The sequence below is a fragment of the Melozone crissalis genome, unplaced genomic scaffold (assembly GCF_028551555.1).
Source record: "Melozone crissalis strain CALT ecotype California unplaced genomic scaffold, PUWL_Pcris_2 ptg000016l_1, whole genome shotgun sequence".
In the NCBI taxonomy this organism is placed as follows: domain Eukaryota; kingdom Metazoa; phylum Chordata; class Aves; order Passeriformes; family Passerellidae; genus Melozone; species Melozone crissalis.
Window position 1 is genome coordinate 41,840,377 of NW_026535794.1, and position 21,304 is coordinate 41,861,680.

Below are 21,304 nucleotides of genomic sequence, written 5' to 3' on the forward strand. Positions count from 1 at the left end.
AGTCTCCTCAGTGAGACTGAAGCAATTTTAATCATTGACATGTGGCCAAGAGGGGCTATTTTTAAAAAAAGTTTTCTGAAATAGAATAGGTATATATTTAGGTGGGATAAAACTAGAACATGTTCCCAACAATAGAAATCATATGACACTGCCCAGAGAATCTGTAAAACTTTCACTGGAAGAGTTCAGATCATCAAAGTTTAGTCACCAATTATTTTTTTTTTTAGGAGGCAGAGAAATAAAAATAGCTGTTGTATTTTGGAACCATTAATGATCTCATGTAAATTTTTTCCACGTTTACTCCAACAAAGACAATTTCAGCTTCAGCAGTCTATGTCCAAGTGCAATGGATGTGAATATATAGTGGTTTTAAAAATAAAAAAAAGACAGCATCTCACTATCTTGTTTTGATTCATCTTCAGGAGATGTTCTCCATACAGATATTTTCCTGATGTTACAAGTGAATCAAGGGCCTGCAAGACATTTTAAATTGTTTCAACATTGTCAAGTAGATAAAATGCTGTTGAAGTTGGCAAAGTGTAAAGTTGCATGAGATGATAAATTAAGGCTAAGAGAAAAAGGCAGATGCTGAGTACTTGGAAAAGGAAATGGAAAAAAGAAATCAAGACCAAAATTTCTCAGGAATCACCAAAATTTCTCATTCTCTGCAATATCAGTGACTAGGTCAGAGTCCCTGCAAAACTAGAGGACAAAAGATGAGAAAAATCACAGAGTTCTCACAGGCTGCTGAGCTAAAGGCAAGTCTCAGGAAAGAAGAACATACCCCTACAAAGGCTAAAGGCCAAAATAATAAAGCAGAAGGACAGCTTCAGGTCTCTCTGCCAAGAAACTAAAAGAGCAAATTCCAAGTCCCAGAAATATTAGACAGCAATCCCTAAACAGAGATACCAGTTCAGAGCATATAAGGACATTGGGTATGCGCACACAGGTGGAGAGGCCAAGATCATGAAGTTCAGAATCAAATTTCCAGAATTCAGTGTTTAGGGTATCAGTGCTCAGGTATAATAGGAAAGAGACATGGTCATGAATCAAAGAGCCTGGATTTAATTTCCGGCAGCTAACTGGAGGAACTCAGGGCCTCAGCACTATAGTCTCTGGACCTGACAAAAAAAGTCTTTTTTGAGCTCTCATACATCAAAGAAGTTTGCAGGATGGAAATATAAACTATATTCTCTACAACAGGGATAATTAGCAGGGATCTGTACAAATAAAATTAAGGAAAGACCCTGGCAAAAGGCTCCTGAATATGGGATCTCATGGGAGGGTGTAGCTATGCTCCATGTAGTGCTGTGGCCTTGCCTCTCTACCAACCCACACATCAGGTGCCACAACAGGCACAGTGCAGGTCACACTGGTCATGCACATCCTCCATCACCAGCCTCCACAAAGCAGGAGAAAGGACAGGGTGTTTCTAGTGGATGGCTAAGGCAAAGGACTGTCAGGTGAGAAAAATGAGATGCAGTGCCATGGCAGGAGCAGGCAGGAGCCTTTGAGCAATTGCAAGATGTGACAGGTCTGTGATTTCCTTAATGTAAAATAAAAAGAACATGTTATCCTTTTAGGAGGAAAAAAGCTTGGGGCCCTTAATCACAGTGACAATCATCCTAATAATATCCTAAAAATAATCCTAATAACAACCCACAATAACTGAAAGGTCAAAGAAGGATTGCTGCTAGGTTTAGCTAAGGAAATTCACTTGTGGTTTTAATTAATCATATCCAACTGGCTTAAAAACTGTTCTTTGGGCTCTTTTCAGCATGTCTCCCAACACATTCACTGAGCTTCTCTATCCTAAACTGCAGGAAAGGAATTTATGATTGTCACTGAAGAGCTAAAGGTGCAAACACCGACATAATGAGTCTGCCTGAGCTGCCTAAACTTCACTGTACCCCTCATGTATGTGCAGCTATGGGTATTGTGGGGGCCGGTTCTCAGTTTCTCAGACCACTTGCCAAGCAGGACATGGCCTCAATGAAGCATATAAACCAGGACAAGAGGCTTCCTTGATGGAAAATATCTGATCAGATTTCTCCAGTATCAAAAGCATACAAACAGATCTTTCCGTATGCATCTTGTCAATAATTTACAATTAAATTAGCATATATTTAAAATCTCCTACACACAGATGGACTGGAAAACTTCCATGAAGCATTACACAATCGAGAGGACAAGTGGATGTCAGATTCAAGAGACCAGGGATCAAAAGCAGGAAGCTGCAGCCAGTACAGACAGAAGGGTCTAATAAGAGACTCACACTAACATTGACTGAAGCTTCAGCTCGCAGCAGAGAGCAGCACAAAGCCACCACTTGCTTTCTGATGTTCAGCTAAGAACAGCGACAGCTGACAGGACTGAAATGGGCTCTGTCACAGTTAAGGGACCAACTTTATTCTCCCACTGGTGCTATAAATATTCCCTTGATTTAACTGTTTTCCAGCAGTTAGTGCACAGACATGTCAAGAGAGAGATAATGCTTATTTTTTAGCAGGATTTCAAAATTGCAGTCTCAGTGACTTGCTTTTAGGGGGGCACATAAGTGCCAAACAAGATTGGAAAATCATGTTTTTAAACGGCCTCCTTTGAAACCCCACACTCAAAAGCAGCACATCTTGACAAGCAGAAGAGAATTATGGTATTTACCAATGTGCAAAAATTCACAGTTGCTAGAAATATGTATTCCAACATTTTTGCTTTATAGTGTATGGATGGAAAGTGAAAAATACTAGGCAGTGCTCAGTTAGCCTTCTGCACTGTGAAGTGCACCGTGGCCTGTTCTGTTTTCTTGTGCATAGCAGGGTAACAGCTCCTCCCCAGGCAAAGCACGGGGGATGCTCAGCGCTGCCTCTGACATTCTCACCCACCTTGTACATTTGAGTATGCATTGTACTGACCCTGCTACAACTACTCAAGATTATGGTAAAGGTTATGTAGATTTCTATAGTGACAAATTCAAAAATAAATCTGATGTAAGAACTGTGTGAAGAGAAGGAAGTCAAATGTGAAACTTTCCGACCTGCAACAGAGTGGGTTCCAATATCCAAAGCACTGTGCATGAGCTGGAGCTGTCTGAAGAAGTGCTGCTGGATATTTCCAAAATTTTATATAATTGTTGAAATTTCCAGCACTATAACATCAAAACTTGCATCCCATTAAAAAAAACACCTGTCTCAATGCAATCCAACATGTTTTCAAGCACTGCACTGTTACAATCTGGAATCCTACTAATTAAGCCTTGCAGGTGAAAAAAATAATCCCCTGCAGAAATCATTCAGATCTTCTAAACTTTCTTCTACCTAGCTTTCTTTGTGTAACTTGTAGAGCTGGCACCAAACATATATTACTGTGGTTTTCTTGGCACGAGGCTGCAATGGCAGAAGGCCATGTTGTTCAAGTGAAATAGATACTAAGTACCAGATGCACAGAAGGGCTGGGGCATATACATTTCACTTCTCTCTGTATTTACCTCCCTACCCTGAAGCCTGGATACATAAAACTGCTGCCTGTCTCCTTCCCCTCGTGGCATATAAACCCTGAATTCCCTCAGGGGACTCAAGTGTAAATGTGAGCGCTCCCTGAGTCTCTGGAAAACTTCTGGCCATGCACACAGAGGCTTAACATCACTTGGAGTGCCAAGCCCTGCTGGGTTCCACCAGTTGTTGTTCCATCTGAAGGGGGATCCAGCTGGTGGACTATCAGCATGTCTAAAGGAGGAGTGTTATTGCTGCTTTGGAGGCACAGCTAGCAGAGAAACCCTGCTCCCCTTTCTGTACCATAATCTAGTGGTAAATTCAGCAAGTGAAAATACACGTTTACAGCCATCCTCTGCCTGATGGGATTCAACTGGCCCCTCAAAAAACTTCTCTTACCACAAGTGCTTGCCTGTTTTATGGGGCAGAATCCTTACAATCTCTCTGACTGAGTTAGCTTCAATTTGCATGAAAAATTAAAAGCTCATTGAGTGAAGGAAAGTAACTTAACTCTGTCACCTAGTGGTCAGGATTCTCTCCATGGAGTTTGCAGCCCCAGGTCAACAGGAGTGATTACAAATTTTGCAATGAAAAGTTACAATAAACAGTCAACATTGGTGAAGGGATGATGTCCCAGAACTTCACATGGGAGAATCATTAAATACAAAGCATACCCCTAACATCTTTCATTATTTAAAAAAAAAAAAAAAAAACACAAAAAAAACCACCAAACCAAACAAAACAAAACAAATCCCAACAACAAAACAAAACAAATTAGGGAGTGTCAAACAAGTACCATCCCTTATCCTCAGATAAGGGCAGTTTCAGTGAGAAAGACGGGTTACATTCCACTCATCAGAGCAGAACAAAGTGCCCCAGTGTCTGTGTGCTGGTTATTGCCTCTGAGCTGTTTTGCTGCTGCCTCATTCTTCAAACATAAAGGATCAACACAAATCTAGGCTTAAGAAAAAATGCATCCTGCAAGCTGAAGGGTGGCTGAAACACAGCAAATCTCACACTCACAATGTACAAATTTGTAGTCTAGCACTTGTACCCAGGGACACTGGGAGCCTCTGAGCTTGGTTAGTTTGCCATCCAGCAACCATTTTACAGGTGCAAAGGACACCTGGAGAGTCACTGTGCTGCTCTGTTTAGACAATCATCTTCTGCTTGTTTTCTTCCACACGGAGAAATCTCTGAGTCATCAGCATCATTACTGCCTCCTTTTTGCTTACCTAGCCTCATTAAGAGGATTAGACAGATCAGCAAGGGGGAGCAATTTAACCAGCACATGCTTTACAAACAAAGCTACACCAATTTCTTCCACCTCCTCTGATATCTTTTTTGCCACATGAAGAAACACTGTGGCCTGATCTTCCCTATGCAGGACTTCTGTTCTTGAAAAGGCAGTGCTTTTTATTTGATGTCTCAAACACAAAATGCCCATGTATTTCAATTCTTCCCATCAGTCTAACATCTCTATCTATATTAAGTTGAAGATGCTTATCATTTTATTGTCCAAGCAATTACCCCATACACAGTAGAGAACATTAAATGCTCCTTAAATCCCATTACAGCCAGAGGAAGATGAGTCACTGATGGCAACTAAAATAACCATGGCATTGAAGTTGTTTTCAGTGACTGTTGCACAAAGGCTATGGAAAAAGTCAGGATGAGTGACATCAGGAGTCTACTGGTAAAATCTCTCTCTTTTCAAAATAAGATAATAGTGGTTGAGATTAATGTCTAAAAGATCCCAAAGTATATATATGCTCACACCAAAGTACACTGCACATATCTGAAATGCAGGGAAAGCCACTTTGCAAAGCTGTCACAGAGTCCAGAGCAGTGTTAGGGGACACGAGTCAAGCCTTCTACAGCTGAAGGATAGATTTGGCCAGGAAGCACTAAAGGTGAGGCCTATTCTGCCTCAGCAACAAAACTGATGTAACAGTTATGGGCAGCAACAGCCCTTCCCTTCCCTTCCCTTCAGTAGGGAATTCAGTCTAATTCTCTTTCTTATTCTGCTAGGGCAGCATTTGGTGCTGACCAGGAAAGGGGAGTATCACCTACTGCCCTTAAAAGCACTGTTCCATTTCAGAGGAAAATTACTTTCTTGCCAGTTTGCTGTATGAGCAGGCACCCTGCCTGTCTTGCCAATCTACCCATAAGCAGCTTGTAAGCCTGATGTGATACCAATGTTTATAGTCGAGGATAGGAGCAGAGAATTCTTTATCTGTGGGTTCTGACTAAGCTGATACCTGCTACTCTCAAGTGAATGCTGAAGTCTTTATTCCTCTCATCTCAACAGGATTTCTGCCAGTGAGGTATGAAGGCATAAGGATGCAGTTCTTGGGGTTTCTGCTGCTCTCAGCTGCATCTTAATATTCTACAGCTATTGTTAGAGAAAAACTAATGAATAGGACTTGGCACAAAGTAACAGGGCAAGCTTTAGATCTTCTGTTTATTGCATTTCATTTAGTGAACTTCCTTGCATGGGATTAAAGATTTGGCTTTCTACAGCAGCAGCAAATATTTTGATTTCTAATAAAAAAAATCATGTTGATTATTCAGGCCAATGGATCCACAGCAACCGTGACATTACTTGTGACAAGTGATGGGAACAGTGGATATTTTTCGCCAGAGATAGTAAATTGGAAGACAGCTGAAAAATGGAACCAGCACTGGAAGAGATTAATGAGGAACTAAATGATTTACAAGTACCATGTCCTCATTTGACTGGGAATTAGATAAATTAACAAAAAAAAAAAAAAATCAATGCATTAATGAAGCTGAAGGGCAACTCCACAAATATATTACAAATGGACTTGGAGACAAAGAGGGGGGAAAGGTAGGAGGGAAAAAGCAAGCAAAGGAAAAAATGACAGCCTACACGTAAAATGTGCTTAGCAACCCAATGGAAATGGTAGCAATTCAAGCAGAAGCCCTTAGTGCTGTTTCCTGAGGGTGACAGACAGGGAAGGAGAAGCTGGTATGAGATAGTTGAAACGTCTCCTAATAAGAGGAAACTTTGTATCTGGGGAAATCTTAAAAGAGAACTGAGTCATGCTACCAAAATGATAGAAGTTTAATTTTAAACATAATAAATTGGATGGATATAGTGTTATAAATGCCAGAGGTAGAGGGAAATTTAGCCTATATTAAGGAACACACTTTCGAGGATCTTTCAGGATACATTCCTCTGGCAACAAAAAAATGCAAAAGCCATGTAACTTGTCCTACTTCAGCAGACTTCCATAGCCACAAGATGAAAAATATTGATTCTGCACCAAAAATAAATTCTATATGAAAAGGAATACTTCTTGGGAACCCAAAAAACATTACCACATAGCAGGATTGTTACAAAGGAAACAGCAATGCTGTTTTTCAATAATTATCACCACCAGTTCCATTACTTGGGCACTGAATTCAATCTTATCCTTGACAAACTAGAAAATGGGCTACAGCTCAACAGGGAATGACCAGTTATTTACATATTAATGGTCATCTGTCCAGCCTGTTGTTTCAGTGACACAATTTTCACTGAGTCTTGAGCTGAGGGCTCTTCATATTTAGCCAGCTTAAGCATTTTAACAGGCCTAATTATTGGTTTGTTTCCAGCATTCAGGTCTCTGCAAATTGGGAAAGGATTCACAAACAAATTTTACAGCCAGGCTACCCCTGCAATTCATTAAGGTGAACCAGCTATATATTAGTAACAAAACTTCTATAAGATTTTACTCCCTCTCCTTTGGTGGGAGTTTGCAACTGCAACAGCCATGTTTGCATAATTCAGTCTATACTGTTTAACCTGCTTAAAGCTTCCTGCTCTAATGCTTAACAGTGCACATAATAATTAATATAAACATTACTAAAAGCATATTCTTCTGAAGCTTTTCCTAGTTATGAATAAAACCAAAAGAAAATCCAATTTTTCCAGTTCAGACTCCAAACCAAGAAATGAGAAAAATATTTTAACACTAACCTATTTATTTTCAATTTGAATATTATCTTTAGCATAGATCATATCCAAATATTTGGTTGACCAGAGAGGGACAGTGAGAATCACTCTGAATGGCTTCAAGCTTTTTTTGTAAAGGAAGTTATCTGACCTGTCTCATCTTCTGCAATAAATGTTTCTATATTATGCACACTAAAAATATTATGTTAGGAAGAGACAACACACACCATCCTAGAGATGGATAACAAGTGCTGTTTCAAGAGATGAGAACCACTGTTGTAATTTGGGTTGAGCCTAGATTTAACAGTTCCTCATACAAAGTCCAAGCAAGAACCACTGGATTTTGGGCTATTAATGGAGAATGGGATGATATCTTCCCTTTCTGTATTGTTGTAAGCTCCCTTCTGAATGAAATCTCTGATTAATGTTGGGCTTGATGATCTTGGAGGTTTTTTTCCAATCTTAATGATTCTAATCCTGGAAATACTTATGTGTGGAAAATATTAGAACTACTCTTGTCAACATTTCCATCTCTTCTTTTTAGGCTTTTTGTTGTTGTTGTTGCAGCCAACAGAATTTGCTGAATTAATCTCAAATTCAAATATTGTTCTGACCAACAGAATACGACCTATTTATTATTGAAGGAAGGAAAGTAGGAAGCAGCCAGGATGCAATTTTGCTCTGGGTAAAGATATTTTATAGGTTGTGTACGTGTAAAAAAAGGTTAAGGACGGGGACCATAAGATGAGCTGTCCTTTTAGTGTGACATATAGCAAATTTTAACAGCATCCTTAGAACTACTGGAGAATGAAATTCATCTCTGTGTAGAAAATTGCACTCAAGCCATCAAAACACGGCTATAAGTGAGAGATAATGGTTGTATATACCTTTTCCTGGCTCATTAATGGAGCTGAATTTCCTCCCAAAAGTTTAGAATAAATATTAATAACTCTTCTGAAAAACTGCAGAAATGCCACAGGTAAGCACAAAAAGTTTGTTTTCATGAAGGCTTTTAGTGAAACAGAGAGGTGTTGTGAATTCCTGCACTCTTGCAGAAGTGCCCTTAGTGTACATGATACTTCCTGGTAAGTGTGCTCCTGCTGTGCCACTTCACTGCTTGGTAGGCACAGCCACAAAAGCCATGTGGACTTTTTAGTATTTACTCTTGAGGACTTTCCTCTCTATTCCATTTCACTGCTTAGGTGGTACAACTCCTCAAAAGTATCATGTGTTACTGGTGCTATTCCAAAAAAAGGGCAGTTAAAGGGAGATTCCTCATTTGGTTAAAAGGTCATGTTAATTTTGCTGGACATACAAACATTATGCTTTCAGTGGGGCATTCTTAAAAGATTCATAGATCCTCTAAAAGCAAGATCCAGTTTTTGATCCAATCAGCATGCAAGCACACTTTTTTCAAGGATTCAGATATCAAAATAATGTTGTCATGGAGCAGCTCAAAAGAATATTTTCCCCATATGACCTCAAGTACCCATTAAAATCCAGTTTTGCAAGGCAATGAGTAATCTGATGAGAGCCTAAGTTGTCTCCATGCTTTGCATAAAGGTTCTCAGACTGCAGCAGCAGGATCAAATTGAAGGAAAAACAATACAAAGATGATAAGAAAAGAAGAAATACATTACCCTTCTGTTCTGCCTTCAAGATATTTGCTATCAATATTGATAATGTTGCAGTGAAATGAAATCTATTCTACGATGTTGCATTCTCAAAACAAACATGTTTCTCAAAACAAACACATATTTATTTATCCTCTTCATATAAACAGTCATGCCTATCTGGAAGAATCAGAGTTATAAAAGGAGTAACTTCCAAAGCACAGAGAATGCTCTTCCCACGTCTCCCTGAAAGTACACAATAATCTGAACTCTTGGTCTCAGCAGGCAGGCAGTGACAGAGCACCAAAGCCACGGCTGCTGTGGTAGGGAAATTACTGATCTCTGTGTGCAGGGACAGCAGTGCCTCCTCCCCTGCCTCTGGAGAAGGAGCTCCACCTGCCAGGACACACCTGGGAGAGCAAACGCCTCGGACACAAACCACCCCCAGGTGGGCACTTCCTGCATGTCAGGCATCCCTGGGAATGCTGGGGAGAGGAAACACCCCAAGAGAACATGAGTGCATGTGAAAAGGTGGCAGGAGGAGGAAGAGGAAAAAGAACAAGATCATCTACCAGGTCAGAGGTGTAAATAGAGAGATGTCTGTAGCTTCCCTTGGAATACTTTTGTGATTCTTCCCACCAAAACCAGCAGGACTAAAATGTTTCCTGGTGTAACAAATTGGAAGCTGTGGGAGAAACCACAAAATGAAATCACTCTGATAAACTTGTGAGCTGTACAAGAAGGAAAATCATATTCTGAATGAGGGAAAAGCTCCAGTTGCCCTGCCATCAATATGCTAAATGAGCCATCCTTACTCTCCACTGGCCCTGGGACAAATGACAGACATGCTGGCAGATTCAGAGGAGTGCCAGCCACACATAACACACACCTGTGACTCCTCATCCTGTGGGGGACTTGGGACTAATCTCTGCACTGCTGGGTGACCCTGCTGAAACTTCATAAACCATTCCACCACATGACAACAATTTTTAAAACAAAAACAGAGATCAAGAGAAGGAGACCCCAAGGACAAATTATTTGAAGTATTTCAGCACCCCACTGTATTCATACTCTAATGAAGATCGCACAAAATATTTGATCGAGCAACCAAAGTGCCAAAGTGTAAAACATTCACTTCACTATTAAATTTTAAAGCTTCAATTATAAAATGTCTGACCAACTCTAACTGGCACCTTTACATTTATGGTAATGAGAACAAAAGCAATGGAACATGAGAGAATGAACTATTCTTTCATTTCTTTGGATAAAAGCAAAGGCATAAATCTTGTAATTAAGAGAGAGTTTGAACTGCCAGTGTTTGAGCCAGACAAACTAGATCTGTCTTGCCCGTAAGCAGGGGCTTATAACCTTGGCATGATAGTTAGGACACACACTCATTAATGTCTGTCTAGAGCTATAATATGAGTATTCCTTTACACATCTGTGCCTTTCATTCTCCATTCACAGGCTTTAAACTAGTTTTTTTTGGCTTGCCACCTGCCTTCTCATCTATTCAGGAAACCAGCTCGCTTTGTGGACTCAATGCCAACTTCACGCCGAGGGCTGGCACATGGTCTGTGGACTATTTGAAGCAGAAAAGGAGCTCAGATCATACAGAGTCCTTGTACTATTTCTCCAAACCCACACAACATCAATCCCTTGTAACTACACCTGAGAGAACACTAAGAAATGTTCCATGTAGATGGAGCTCAGGAGCGTAGTAGCAGCTGATGGCAGGTGTGTCCCAAGGTCCTTCCTGCTGGAATCCTCTCTTTGACAGGGGCCAGAACTGGATGTTTAAGGAAGAAAACAGAGATCACATGTAGAGAAACCACACAAAAGTGGATGGGAAGCATTAGCATTATGCAGCTTCCCGAACTATTGATGACATATTTTTATTTTTTAGTCCATGCATTTGTCCTGTCACTTTTGAAACCTGCACAGACTTGTCAGGTACAGAATGACACTTTGCCCAGGCAGACCTAATTTTTACCTAACTTTTGATGTATAAGTCTTGAATGTCTGCTCTAGACCATTTTCTACAGTTTCTCTATCAGCTGGGAGAAGCAGGGCTTTCAGAGGGAAATTCCACTCATCATTAGATTAGTTATTGCAGATGCTGGGGATGAGTTACTGCATGGAGATGTTTTTTCCTCCATTAACCTAGAAGGGAGCCTGATGAAAGCCTCACTTCTGACAGCTACGGCTAGGTGACACAGATGCATTGCCAAAAGCATGCTTCTGGAATGCAAAGACACCTTTGCTCTAAATGGGTGATCCAAGGAACGCAGAAAATAGAGTTAAAAGGAATCTTGAGAGGGTCCCTTTAACTGTACGGGGATTCTCTGAACATCTCAACTGAGTGATTCCATTGCTCTTTAGGATGGAGCTAGTTACTGGAATGACCTACTCACAGAATGTGTTTTCTTAATAAAGTCCAGGGCTCTGACACAATGAAAACTGAAATTAGTACAATATTTGACAACATACTTGACCTTTCCAAGAGAATGCACTACATAACAATAACAAAAACAACAATAAGATGTTTCAGAAAAGCTGAATTTGATCATGCAGTGAACTGCTAAACAGGAATCTGACCAGAATCTTTAAAGGGGGGAGATAATTAGGCAAATGTTCAAGATACAGAGCCTCATAAGAATGTCAAATGTCACAATTATCCATTTACTTGATAAAACAAGTGCTCTGTTGATTAAATTTTATTGCTCTCACTGTTTCCTGCTCTAAAGATTAAAACATCAGAATCAATTCTAAGACACCATTTTTTTGGGAAGGGAAAGAGGTCCTCAGAGGTCAGCAGAGGTCCTCAGACAAATTCTGACTCACTCCTGAGGGCCTGTAACACCTGCTGCCTATCACAATCACAAAACCCTGAGTCCTGTGGCCTGTGCTGGTGAGACGGACGGGGAGGGCCCGCAGTTTTGGTTTCATCAGACCTTCTTTTGGGAAATCTAATCCACCCACCAACACCAACTGTTCAATGTAGCAGTCCTCACCAGCCATAAAAGCTGGCCACTGCAGGAAGCCAGGTGAAGAACATGGCACTTATACTCTGCTTTTCTGGTTCACCAGCACTCACCTGGCTTTAGGCAAACATGAAAAACTCACAACCATTTGTGTTCCAGTCTGGTTCCCCATGGTATTTCCATCCCAGTGTAATTTTATGCATCAGCACAAACCTGGAGTAACACAGGAGTTATTTCAGCCTGGCTATTTAAAGTTTCACAGAGATGACCTGTTACAGTAGGTCTGTTTACATGAGAAGAGGGACATTGTGATTTACAGCTCATGACAGAATTTGGAAAGGCCAGCTGCTTTCACTCTGTATTACACTATCGCTGGCTCTAGCACGAACCTGACCCATCAGTTTTGGAAATCCCTCTGTTTCTACATGAGGCTATTTTCACATCTTGCTAATCATGTGTAGCAAAAACACCTACTGCCTCTGCCACCAAATCCAGATGCATCAACTCCAGGCTTCTCTCCTGCTTATTCAGCTTTGTCACTGAGCTATGCCCTGCATGGTGTGGATGGTGCTGTCATACTATGTTGCTCTGAGCTTCTTGGCTCAAGCTTTCAGTGGACTAGAAGCAACTTTAGGCTTGCTCCATCTCTACAGTGGAAAAGAAGAATCGGAACAGTGCAGCAATAGCAGCTGAGCAGTAGCAGCTGCAGTCATAATATCTGTGAGGATTCCTGGAGAGATAAAGCAAGTACAAGGAAGGGGAGGGGAAAAAGTAGGAGCTCCTTTAATGGAATTATCTTTTGATACACACAGATGCCCAGGAGCTGAAGGATGCTCAGCCTGACATGTTGATATTACAAAGTTGATCTGCCAAAGGACAGTGAATACCATTACCTCTGCTGTGCTAGGTCTTGTTCTTAGCAGCACCATTATAAACTCCCCAAGACTTAGGCCAGTTTTCAGAAATAGAAACCCAAAGTTGGAGCTACATTTAGACACTGGCATCAAATGGTGAGTGGCAGCTCTTGCAGGCTCAGAACTTTTCACAGTTAACCCACCCATGTCTCAACGTAAACTTGGCTGCTCAGGTCTATGCTTCTGCTCCTAAAATCCTTGTGTGGTGAATCCACTTTCACCTCACCCCAAATCCCAGCCCTGCCTGCTCATTGGCTTCTGATTCAGTAACCTGCCAACTAGCCTTATGTTCACAATTCCATCAGAGCCTGCTATCACCTCTCACTGTGATTTCAACTGCTGAGCAGATTAACATTCAGAGGACACAAACAATAAACATTTTGCTTCATTACTTCTAACGAATAAATAAAATGGATTCCACAAGTCCTCCCAGCCTCTTCCTCATTCTTTATTGGTTTTGATGTACTAAGCCACAGTGTCCCAACCATGGCATATTTCTCTTACATTCCACTTACTTCACCGTGAAATGACTCAATTCAGCCAAGAAGATTTGAAATACACACTAAAGGCAGTGTAGAACAGCACCCTTACCAAGTGTGAAAAAAGAAATATAGTTCATAAACAGAGTAGAAAGCATATTTAAAACAACTTCTAATGAACTCCAGAGGCAGCAGAGCTTGAACCAGACAACATATCCCTGACATCAGCATCGACTTTCAAAAAAATCACATTGTCCACAAGTCATATATTTCACTGCATCTCTGAAGAAATGCTAAATCAATAAAATAGCTAAAGGTTGCCAATGAATCAGGCAGTGTTCTATAAAAAGCCAAGCATTATTGCTGCGGGGCAACTTAAGAGCTGCCGAAATATTTGCAAGGAAAAGGCCATCCCTCCCACTGGAGCCCATTCATATTCAGTTGTTCGACACATTCCAGCGGACACCAGTGAGCAGTACCAGGAGCTGGAGTCGTGTTGGCCTGCTGGCTCTGCTGCAGCAGCTTTTCTTGATGATGTGAGGTTTCTAACACGCTGCCAGTTTGAGTGCTCCCCCTCCCTGAGCCTGGATATTAGCACCCTTATGAAAACTCAAGCTTGCATTGGCAACACATTCACTAATTAATGTCTGTGCCACCTTGGCACCCTTATATCCAGATTGCACATTCCTCACTCAGTCTTCTCAAAGGGTCACAAAATTATCCATACCTGGTAATTGTGAAATCAGAGCTGGGAACTTTTTAACAATTCACAGTACGTCATTGGTTTAGTTGTTTCTGTATATACCACAGGATACAAGCCATCTTCTTGCTGAGGGGAATATACAGAGGAGAATAAAATATTAGGTGAAAGCAACTTTAATATTCTACTGCAAATGCACAAACTAAGCTTACTGGTGTCATAGACTACTTTTGGTTTTTGTTTCCTTCATGTGCTGACATCCATCTTATGGAGTGGAGTCCTTAGAAAATCAGACTATCATACTCATCCAACTCAGTTTTCATAGAAGTAAAAATAAAGGTCTGTGTCCATTTCCTGAACTCATGCAGAACACTTTGATCTTTTTAGGCTATCAATTTTAAAAGAGAGAACAGCAGTCTGAAAGCCAAATCAGTGTTGATGGGGAGGCTAAGAACTACTGGAACTAAGATTATCTTAATTTCATGCAAAAGCTGGGACTAGAACTTTTATCTCTCAGTGTAAACATTCTAAAAAGTGCTCTCTTTTTAGTCATGGGAACATACCATTTCTGCAGTAGTTTCAGAAAATAATAATCCATTCCAGAAGTATATAGTACATATTTCATGTCTTGGTGACACAGGTCTCTATTCTGCTTTCCTGTTGTTAAAAATAAAGGTTTTTCACAACCATACATTCAATATGCATTTAATATTTACATATAGGCTGTTTTTGACAAAACAAGGCTTTGGGATAAGCTTCACTGAGCACTGTGTTCGGCTCCATTACCATCACAGCCCTCTGCAGATATATCCTCCCACTGTTACCACCAACACTGACACAAAAAAAGGGGTCTTATTCTCCTACAGTCACTCTCCTGAAAGCTTCACAGTTGGAAAAGGCCAATCTCACCTACATTTCATTACTCACCTCAAAGAATTTCAAGGTGCAGTGCAATGTCAGAGAGAATTTAGGCTTCATGCATGTTTTACTCATAAATGTTTTTCAAGTTTGGCCCTACATCTATACCTATCTTCCTCTACATGCTTCCATGCTAGATTCACTTCTCATAGGCACTTGACAATGGCAAAGACAACATTTTCAAGCAGATGACTTTGTGGGTGACCAAATGCTCACCAGCTAAATACACATCAAAATTGTTTTCCTTATTTTTTAGGAAGGCAGCCCAGAAAAACTTATGGATTCCAAAATGTTTACCACCATGTGTATTTCAATATTGTGCTTGTTGGCAGATGGTGATTAAAAACTTCTTTTCAGCTACCAGTTCTGTGGAACACTTACTTATAATACATCAGTTTGTTCTTTCTCCTGTGATAGACCCACTGGATCCTCACAATGTATGGGTTACAAATACTTTCCATTTCTTCATACCTTTCTGATGTCATACTCTGAGATACTGGGCAGTGAGAAGCAATGTCAAACAGTATATGCCTAATTAGTCTCCTTGTAAATTCAGCAGAGATTTCCATTTATCATTGCTGTGATTTTTATTCCCTTGAAATTATCTGTTTGATTCCAATTGCTTTTTATCATTTTCCTGAGCAGAGTATTTTTCTTGTAATAATTTTAAATGCATTTCTGCAAAACAGTTGTCCTTTTAGCCCTAACATTAAAAAAAATAAATTCTCTGCTGCACAGTATTTTTTGTCATTATGCTGTATTCCTTTTCTACAACACTGATTTCTTTTTCATATTCAAACCTGACACAAGTGGCATAAGTGGGTGGGATGATGAGCAAAATTCAGTCTATGTATCTTCAAGCACAGAAAGACTAAACCAAAATTTAATTAGGCCTAAGTAAGAAAAGCTGTACTGCAGCAATGGCAAAGCAGAGCATCTCAAATGTTGAATGTGTTTCTTATAAGTGAACATTTACAGATGCAGAGGGTACAGATACAGATCTTTTCCACAAATTCTGATTCACAGAATGTCATTAACAACACCAACTCACTAAGTTTAATAAAGATAGGTGTTCTTGTACAATTCTCATCAAATGCAACATTTATATCCTTCACCTATACAAATCTTTAGTATTAACACAATAACTATTCCCACAAAATAACTGCAGATTGGTTTGCATTGTTCAGCATTTATCAGGCTCTAAAATGAGCACAGAACATACCTAGAGTGGGACATTTACCCCTCCAAATTTCTGTGGAGTGAATCTTGTAGGTTTTATTGTGGTAGAAGGAGAAATCTATGGTAAGAACCTTTAATATTGTATTTTAGATGAGCTATATATATGTACAAGCTCCTAACATCAGGGTGAATCTTGCCACTGATTTCCAAAGCTGTTAGGCAAACCCTAAAAAGTGCACTGAACATATTCCCATTTCTTTCTCATGAGTGCAAATAATGCTGGGCACAGCATGACTCCCCCTGCTCGGGTGTTAAATGGAGGCTGGAAAAAGCAGATGGCTTTTTGTTACTGGGATGCTGAAGGTACCACAGGGAAAAGATAGTTAAGGATCTAACTAAATCAACATTTCTGCAGTAAAAAAAATGAGCCAGTGGTAGAATGTGTGCAACTTTTATAGCATTATTTGTGTTTCTTTAGGCTTGGGATATGGTATTGTAGTGGTATCACCCCTCTGGCTGAAGTGTGTCAAATCTTAAGTGTACAGGTTCTGAAAGAAGCAGACTGTTTAAAAAGATATATGGATGGCGAAATCTTTAAACAGTTGATGACTATGCCTACAAGACCTTTTCAGATGATATATTATGGCATGTATCTCCATCTTTTTCTCCCCATACTATTCAAAATGTTAAAACTGTCTCTGATTATGATTTGTGCCTGAGCTAAGAATACAGACTCTGATCAGCTACAGCTGCTTTATCATACTTCTCCGTAGGTGTAAACTGAGATATTTCTATTGTATTTCTCAGGTTTTTCACCTCCACAAGAACACTGGCTTTGCAGCTGGTGACTTGGAAACCTGCTCTGGTATCAGGATCAAGGAAAACAGTTCACAATTGCCAACCACCAAGGACTGTCAAACTTTGGACCCTACTCCAGGAATGAGCTGCCCAAGCTCACACACTGCTCTAGTGGACAGGCCACTGAAGGCTTGGCTACCACTGGACTCCCCCATTAGCTCCTCCTGATGTGAGCATAAAGAATTAAGTGCTCCAGCACGTTCAGTCAAGCAAGGTCACAAAGAAGAAAATTAATGTCACGTTACATTTGATCTGCTGTCAGCAAGGTCCATTTTCAATAGAGGTTGTGTCAGTAGGGCTCAAGTTATTGAACTCTTCCAGCCACTCCTCTTATCTGATTAATCTTGCTTATTATTTGATAGCTTTCAGGTGTGGTGGAGCTTGCTGAAATCCTCTGGCCACCGTGAACTAGAATAATGCACTGTAATTTTGCCATTTCATTTTAAATCTCAGCTGAAAAACAGCTGTTCCCCAAGTCTATAACTTGCTGTGGCTTACTACTCCTTCTACTGTTATTTATCCAGGTAGCTATATTATTTAACTCTGTGAAGCACATTGGAATACAGCTTACCTGGGGAACACTAGTAAGCAGAGAATGAAGTGGGACTCAAATCAGATTTCACTGATGGCTTTGAAGAGCTTCTAAAAATTCTCACCTGGTGCTTCCCAATATAGTCATTCTTTCTACATCTATTCCATAATATGACATGAAAGGAATTTTTGGCTTCAGTTCTTCTACTTTCTGATTCCAGCAGCTCCTGAAAATCTTTCAGATCAAAGAACCAATGGCAGTTTGTCATCTTTGCAACGATGCATTTTTAAAAGGTATAGCTGGTGCAAGAAGTTACATGTACCTTTTCTGCATCAGTGCATTTTTCTAATTAAGTAAGATTCCCTGTTTCTGCAGGCTTGACTGGCCAGATAATGGAGTGCAGTGAGATTTGTCCTGAGCTGAATGCTGCAACAGGGACAAAATTAATGCTGGGAGAAAAATGACATGAGAGGTAAAATTAAGTGGAATGATTGCAGTGCAACTATATAATTCACTTCTAAATTATTAGAAAAATTACAAAAGTGTTAATCTTTTAGCAATTAATGTGCCAAATTAATCCCCAGTTTTTATAGTCCATTAGAATCTAATAGAAAAGTGGAAAAAACCTTGTGAAGAACCTTTCTTTAAGCAAGCTGCAGAACTTGGTTGAAAATTATATCCTTACTACTCAACACCACAGGATTTTTTATTCTTAGGGTATAAAAAAAGGATACACTTGATAATGACATTCTGTTTTTGCAAGGCTTTCATATTTAGGGATTTCTAGCCAACCCATTCCTGCCTGGTGGAGTTGGGATCTTTATTTGGACCCTGCCTGCTGGGTAACATGCAACTAATTTTGTCACTGTCTGCAATGTTTTCCTTGCTATCCTTCAGATACCTGGTCAATTCAAATGGAAAATGAGCCCAGTACTGTCACTTACTGCATGCATTTATAGTAACAAGGCTAGTGGTGTGCTCATTGCAAGTTGTTCTTTAGTTAATTTTCAGCAGGGATATTAAAAAAAAAGAGAGAGAAATGTGAAAAACTGCCTTTGTTACTTTTACTTCAGCAGTGTGGGTTCATGATGAGTAAATTGGCAGAGGAGTAGGTCTTGGGCAAAGAGATGCAGAGTAACCAGTGGCCACAGAATCCCACAAGTGTGCTACAGAAAGGCAGGCTGCCCAAAAACCCTGGTCAGCTTTCAAGCTGGATTTCAAAGTGCTGGACATGCCCTTGTGGTAGCAGAGCTTTTGATCAACCTCGGGGATCAGTAGCTTCTCAGATATGTAGCTAGACACAGATTTAAAGACCTTATAAGGAGCAAAGGGTCTTACTTAAATATTCTTTGTGGGAAGGGAAAATGCAAATGAATGAGTCACGGCTTCAATTAACATCAAGTGCACTCTAATGGCCAGCTTCATTCTGGCTGATTCATCGTGTAAAGCTGCGTGTACCCCTGCAGAATGTGTAACTAGGGGGTTACTAGTGCCGTCACCAGCTTGCAGAGTTCCTCTGCTGGTGCAGGACATGAAAGTACTCTCAGCCCATGGCTGCCATGACACACTGAGATTCAGGGTTTATACTTACACAGGGCAGCACTGCATCCCCAAAAAGTCCTGTCCAGAAAGACATGGTCATGATGGATAACTGATAAAGGCAGTCTGAAAAAACAGGCCTCTTTGCAAGAGTCATGGAGCAGTGAAATGCTATACATAGAAAGAGAATATAATCTACATGGAGAAAGGGTCTCATTTTAAAAATGTATAGAATTAATCAATACATCTCTGATCCTGTTATCCCCTTATAGTAAGGTTTTGGCCTTGAGAAGCAAGGATCTTACTCTGACACTGTTATTAGACTATTTCCTCTTAGGAATAAGCCAATTATTTTGGATTAATGATTAATGAAATTCAAAATATTAAAAGCCATAAGATTTCCATTTACTTGCTACTGCATCAAGACCAATGATTGTGTGTAGTTGAAATTGAAGAAATATTTCAAAAGAAAACATTGAATTCTGATTTTCTATATTAGAAATTTTCAAGAACCCAACAATATTCCACATAAATGATTTCCAGTGATTAATTATTCTCCTTGTTAGAAAGACATACCTTATTTCTCTGAATCCCAATATCCACAATCATGAATAAGTACTACAAAATTCTCTTTTTTTGTATTATTCCAGGACCAAAAATAAAGCTAGAAAAACAACTGATATCTGGTACTGGACAAAAAAGCCTACACAGCTTATAACTTGTACTTATACCTAATGTCTGAACTGGAGATGTGAAATCAGTTGCTACGATATTTTTCTTTCAGGAAGGAAGATATTTTTCTGCTCTAAGGAGCAAAACATAGTGACTGAAAACCTCAGGTATGATTTTATTTTTAACCAACAATTACTCACAAAATGGGACAAAGCTGAACACAACACTTGAGTACCAAGGAAGGGCTAACAAGCAAAAGTGTACAGATCTACCACAAAGAGAAGGTCTGCTTCAAGTGATGGGGACAGATGGGAATGGATTTTGAGTATGCTGCTTTTGAGGAATGCTCTTATGAGCCAAAACACAACACTAAGAAACAATGTGCATGTGTATGTTACATCACATTGCAACAGTTTGCAGAGCTATTCAACCAAATTATCTGCCAATTTTAATTCCCAGCATAGACTGCAGCAAAAACATGCAAGCTTCCACCAGTTGATGCCATAGCCCATCTTCTAGAAACAAACAGAAATGAAAATGTTTTCAGGTACTGCATTAACACTGAAAATTACCATCCTACCTTTCACCAGACTTGAAATTCTTGAGCATTATTTGTCTTTCTGGTTTTAAAATCTGAAAAACAAAAAAAACTTTCCTTAGAAGTAAAAGCCATCATGGAGAAAGATCAAATCTGAGAAAGAGAATGCTCAATGGTGAGCTAAAAGCTTCCCTGTTCATCCTTGGCTGATGCTATAGTAATATGGAATATTGAATGTGTTGGAAAACTGCAAGGTTCACTTCCCCTTTGCTGAACCTCTTCTCACTCAATGGCCAGCTAAAGGGATTCTGTCATTCCTTCATTAACACTGCTGACAATCACCTTCTGCTTTGGATGAAAAATGCACAGGATTGTGATAAGGGGAAAAAAAGCCATTTGGATCAGGTTTCCAAATCAAGAAAATCATAAAAATCACTAATTTTATCCCAGGCAGACATAGTATTCATAAACTCCAACACTCACATTTATTCATCCAGTTTCCTCATGGACTTCTCAAGGATTCATGTGATAGGAAATCAGCAAGTAGTCACAATGATATTTACTTTTAAGCCAAACATTGCTCCTCCTCAGCTCCTTCCCACTTATCAGCATTTTTAACCTGCTCAGATACTCAGAATTCAGAGCAATCTGTTTTAAAAACAATATTAATTCCTTAATTTCATATTAGAAAAAAGATGAGCTGTCAAGCACAATCAAAATAGTTCTCATTTTCCAGGAACAATAAAGCCAGCCTACCTAGGTTTGCATGGTTTTGCTTGTCTGAGATCCAGAGGGGCTGTCTTCCACTTTTGGCATGGAAATTCCAATGCATCCCAAATTTTATTAGCACATGAGACAGCAAGACATTGTTTGTGGCTAAATTCTGCTAAGATCTCTGCTGCTAGGCAACCTGCCTTAAGCACAGTGTG

The 21,304-nt window shown here is 39.8% G+C and overlaps 1 protein-coding gene across 1 annotated transcript in view; it reads right to left on the reverse strand.

The window, feature by feature from the left end:
- Window positions 1-20,451, reverse strand: part of GADL1 (glutamate decarboxylase like 1) — a 117,236-nt gene extending 96,785 nt beyond the window's left edge. The window contains exons 1-2 of the mRNA XM_054273411.1: window positions 20,418-20,451; window positions 14,167-14,268 (exon numbers count right to left, since the gene is read on the reverse strand). The gene's annotated coding sequence lies outside the window, so the exon portion shown is untranslated. The remainder of the gene's footprint in view (window positions 1-14,166; window positions 14,269-20,417) is intronic.
- Window positions 20,452-21,304: the final 853 nt, after the last annotated feature.